The 5,440-nt window shown below is 33.7% G+C and overlaps 1 long non-coding RNA gene across 4 annotated transcripts; it reads right to left on the reverse strand.

Annotated features, from left to right (window-relative positions):
• Positions 1-1,177: 1,177 nt before the first annotated feature.
• LOC107825798 (uncharacterized) lies at positions 1,178-4,177 on the reverse strand. 4 transcript variants are annotated; one of them, XR_001657154.2, is made up of 3 exons: positions 2,804-4,177; positions 1,798-1,879; positions 1,178-1,455 (listed from the first exon to the last, which is right to left on the reverse strand). It is a non-coding gene; the product is annotated as an uncharacterized LOC107825798 (long non-coding RNA). The 4 variants fall into 4 exon arrangements; XR_012693463.1 differs by lacking the exon at positions 1,798-1,879; XR_012693464.1 differs by having other exon boundaries at positions 1,178-1,879.
• Between the last annotated feature and the right edge of the window lie 1,263 nt (positions 4,178-5,440).

The raw sequence follows: 5,440 nt of genomic DNA on the forward strand, positions 1-5,440 counted from the left end.
TGATTCAACTCCGCCATTACTTGATCTTGTCTTGAGAGATGATTCATGATTTTCCTTTGTTGCACCCACAAAACTTTGACCACTTCAACAGCATGGTCATCGTCCATATCATTAGGAGTTGGACTTCTTACATGCCGAGGATTTCATTCTTCGCAAACCGGAGTTGTCTCATCTCCTTCATTACGAGTTCCGATGGTTGGATCATCACATTGGAACATATCTTCACGCTCAGTGTTTGTTCCAACATTTAGAGAGTTATTCACGTCGTTACCTGCGATATCGGATTTATGCTTACAAGAGAAAAGTTTCAAAGTAAGTTAGTAAAAGATTACCAGATCAAAATAACACCACAATTTTCTATGCCTCACGGTGGGCAACAAATTGTTTACCCGTAAAAAGATACATTGAATTTGTAACGTGGTTTATAGAAACATAGATTAAATTAATAAAATAAGGTAATAAAGAACAAAGCGATTAAAATTAGGAGAATTAAAGAAAAGATAAGACTAAGCTTCAGAATGTTTCCGTAGGGATCAAGAATAATTAAAAAATCTCGGGCCACTTCTATAAAACTTAAAAGAATGAGAGAGAATATTATTCTTTTGCTCTTAGCATTTCTTGATATCTAACAATAGAATGAAAGCCTATATTTTATACTAGAGCTATGAGCTATATGATCTACAAATTATGCTCCTTAATTACTAATATTAATGCTACAATAAAAGGTAATTAAAAAGTAATAAATAATTATAATAAAAAATAATAAAGTCTAATAAAGGTTAATAGAGGAGTCTTCTATAACGTTTCTGTAACGATCATATCTTGAATTGCTTCTTATCTAATCATATGTTCGTATCCGATGTTACCAATATGATTGAATCATTGCCGACTGGTCGTGCTTGACATGTTGACATTATCACAACAAAGAAAAGGTTTACATTAGAGTTTCCTAGTCTGCGGACACGTTGACGAATAATTCGTCATCACTTAATTAAGCCACGTTCCTTATCTCTTTGTAATATGTGATTGATATTCGGTGATGTGTATGTACTAGGAATACAATTATAGAAACGTGATCTATTATTAACATACTAGGTGGTGACTGCCCGTGCCAGCACGGGCCCAACAATTCAGACCTGCAGATGCATAATAAAAACTCCAGAAAACATAATTTGGCTGATAGAAAAAGCATGTACTTCAACAGATGCATCGTTCCAAGGATCAATACCTGTGAAAATGCAAGTTTACGACTTGGAACAAGTGTTTACATTTAAATCTATATCTTGTCTTGATGTATAAAGTTATCATTTGATAATTCCTACAATAATGAAGTACAAAAATGACCAAAAAATGACAAAGGGGCACTTGTTCTCGCGAGTTTCCCGCCAAGCATAGCGTAGTTTGCTATCCTTCTGTGTCAACAATTTCTCCTTGTCTTGTGAGAAACGAAGTTACCTGTCAAGTAAAGGATAAACTACATGGTAAATTAAATTTTTGTCACATAACAAATTTTGATTCCAGGAAAGTTCTCTACAGTAGCAAAAATCATAGACAGGTCAAGTCAGCAACTCAAAAAGGTCTCATCTCTATCTAGGCTAATGCTTGAGAAATGGATACAATTACGGATAGAAGAAATTAATGACAGCTTGTCAGAAGGGAGGCTCCAAACCTTCTTATGAAAAATCCATGTGTGTTCAATGAAGAACTATACATAAGAGAGTAGCATGGCATGGTCAACATGTCTAATAAATAGCTATGTACTGAAATATTTGACACAAGTTAAGATTAAGGTAATACCTTTTTAGGTTGTTTCACACTATAGTAAGCCGCTTTTTTTATTGTTTATATCATTCTGTTTTCTTGAGGAAGCCTTGAACCACTGAATTTTGAAGTATGACATGAGCAAAGAAAAGGAACAAAGATGAACCATCAATATTTTGATGGAGAGCTTAGCAAGAAATAAATATTAAAAACACCAATGCTTACAATAGAACACTTTAGATAGAGAAGAAAGCTGAGAAGTTTGATCAAATTATATTATCAGTGTTTAAGAAACCAAAAGAAGTTCAAGCTTATAAAATTCTATTACCAAGGAAGTACCATAACAGAGTTATCGAGCTAAAAGCATAGCAACAACACCGACAACCCAGTGAGTTCCCACGAATGGGGTCTGGGGAGGGTAGAGTGTACGCAAACATTACCCCTACCCCGGAGAGTAGAGAGGCTATCTCTTCACTAATACCAATCTCAGAAAATCAGTAATAGTTTTCTTCTTTTGCTATTAGTGGTTTTTTTTACAAATGAGTTTAAAGTTATGTACAGAACATCGGTAAATACAGATGTGTTAATTCCATTTGTACATTTTTAACTTTTCTACATCGATACAATTGCTTTCGAATTCTCTCAGTATAACACTTCAATATTTTTAAGAACCCAGCAATCAAGGTGGACGAAGTTGAGCTAATATGAAAATTTTAGGTCCAGCAAAGCCAACACAAAGAGCGCAAAAATCAGCTTGCCGCGTAAGCCAAAAAGGCGAACAAGCAATCGAATTATTTTCTGTTTTGTCTTGGTGGAACTAATCACCTTAAATTGATTAAAATCAAGAATTGCAGCTCAAAATAGCGGTTGGTAGTTATAAAGCTTATGACCGCTAACTGGTTTACACTGTTGGAGATAAAAAAGGAGCAGACTTGCATGAATCAATGTTAGTAATTTCAACAGTTCTGACAGCGTTCTAAAATTCAACTAAATTAAAAATTGGGAGTTATTTACCAAAAGAACATGAAATAAAGGAACATACCAAAATAGATAACTGTCTTGGCTTTATAAAGTAATTGAAGCACAATAATCTAGCAGGCTTCTTCCCCGCGACTCTGACAAGACATTGCTCCAGTTGAGCCCCTGCCACAAATGTTGTCTTCTAAGCTACCCAAAAGATTTTGAAACAACAAACCAAGTCAGCTCTGAGTAGTTCCAATCTCCAATGACTAATCTCAATTACATGGAGTATCATTGACAGTCACAAGACTACTTGTCTCATAATGGCAAAGCACAATAAAGTTCTAAATGGTATATAAACACATAAATTAAAAAGGAAATAACAAGTAATATTTTCTGTTAAGGTGTTCATTAGTAATAAGAATATATTATTGCACTGTTGTTTTATAATCTTATTAGTAATAATTCCCCGATCTAACAACCGTAGAAGAATAATATGTCGTAATAACAGTCTAACGAAAATGGATTAACAACTAATGACTCCTTCATTCAACTTCAAAATATTGAAGTCAAAAGGAAAAGGTAAAAACAGAAAAACTTAAGCATATCAAATATGAACTTAATCTTTTGCAAGTAAATAATGTAGTGGTTATATTAGAGAACTAAAAGTAATACAAATGGGTAAAAGGAACTATTCTTTGGACAAATTAGTGACTGCTAAAAAAATGGCTCTTTAAATTCTTCGTTTATATTTCTGCAACATATAGTTGACTAACATTGATAATAAGGAAAACGATAAAACCTATTATAATAAAACTCATCTAACTTGTTGGAAAATATACATCAATATTAACTTTTTCCGAATTTCATAACTTCATCCACAAAAAATAACAGGTGAAAGTCACAAAGGATTTCAATCAGATTGATTTTTTTTTTCCTACAATTAGAGTTGAGCACAAGTAATGTTCCCAAAAATAACTGAGTGCCGGAGAAGAATTGATGAAGACATCAACTGACCTGATAACATATGGAGATTTAGATAATTTTCGAGTTAGGGTCTTGATGGATGGAATTGGGGAATTTTATTGGGGGTCTTTTCTGGATAAATTATGAATTGACTGCAAGACTTCACACCAACACATGAAGAAAGTAATTGTCTGATCTACAAATAGAATACAACATGCACATAATAAATTTTCAAAACCATAATATAAAATTCTTAAATTAAAGTAAGAGAAAACAAGAAATACTCCTATTAAATAACGGATGAAAAGAGATGTTACAATGGAAGAAGGTCGGGCGGAATTTCTAGGAGAGAGAGAGGAGATGTCTTAATAAAAACTTACAATGACATATAAAAAGTTGCCACATATCTGCAATGGCATATAGAAAGTAATTAGTGAAATCAAACGCTGAAGAGAAAGAATAATGGAAGAATAATGCAAGAGAGTTGAGATCGAACAAACACTGTGAGAGAGGAACTGTGTAATACAACTATGTGTTGGCAGGAAATAAAGCCACGTACATCAGTGGCTGCCAGATTTTTAGAAAGGCAATGTATACTAATTTAAATGATTAAAATGCCCCCAACTAAAATTGTAATGACTAAAAACAGACAGGTCGAAACCCAAGCTCTTCTGTAATATAGATAACTAGACATTTGAATAAAAATTTAGACCATTTCTTCTCCTATATATATATATATATAAGACGTAGAGATAAAATTATTGGGCGAGAGACAAGAACGCTCAAACTATTACAGCTTATTTATATAAGCATTTCAACTTTTCCCTTTCTTTATATTTCTTTTTATAGCTTTACTCAACTGTTTGAAGAAACACCAGAGCGTCAGTAGTTGCCATAGTGACGATTATCACACATCGAAATGCATATAAGAAATTTGAGGTTTTATTTTTTTATGAAAAAAATTAACTTTAATATAAAAGTGTTAAATTAAATGGATACCATGTTCGTGAAACTCTCTATGACTGTTAGAGAATAGCTTCTTTGCCAACTTTATACATTTAGGCCTTTTTTAAGAAGTGACAAAGTAAATTTGAAGTATAAATGACTTTGTTCTATCTTGAAGAGGAACTTACTTGTTATCCCTTAATATAAAAAAATACTAGCGATTAGTTACGCCTCAAATTAACCTTGCAGTGTACTATATTCTATTTTATCTAACATCACTTAGCCATTTCATGCTACAATATTTTATTTTGTAGATAGAGTTTTTATCGGCCGGCGCCAACCTATATATGGATCAGTTATAGCAGATTCAAATTGGAAAGCAGGAAGAAGAGTCAAGTTCTGCGAAGGCGGGCAAGAGGAACGATCATTTAAAAAGTGGAGGGGTTTTCTTGACTTGTGGGTGACTGTCTCTAATAGAAAAAGTGGCAGCAAAAACATAGTGGAAGGTCTTACTGGCTATGCTCGCCCTAGTGAGCTCTTGGCCATTATGGGCCCTTCTGGTTGCGGCAAATCTACACTTCTTGATGCTTTAGCTGGTAAATATTCTTGAATATATAATCGAACTTTTATGTCACTTGGCAAAAAGAGGTGTTTATTTGGTCACGGGCATATTTAAAGTTGAACACTATAGGTCACGGGTTCGAGCCGTGAAAATAGCGCAATTAATGCTTGTATTAAGTTAGGTTATCAACATCATACCACTTGAGATACGGCTCTTCTTCGGACCCTGCGTGAACAGGAATACTTT

Source organism: Nicotiana tabacum, chromosome 7 (genome assembly GCF_000715075.1).
Source record: "Nicotiana tabacum cultivar K326 chromosome 7, ASM71507v2, whole genome shotgun sequence".
In the NCBI taxonomy this organism is placed as follows: Eukaryota; Viridiplantae; Streptophyta; class Magnoliopsida; order Solanales; family Solanaceae; genus Nicotiana; species Nicotiana tabacum.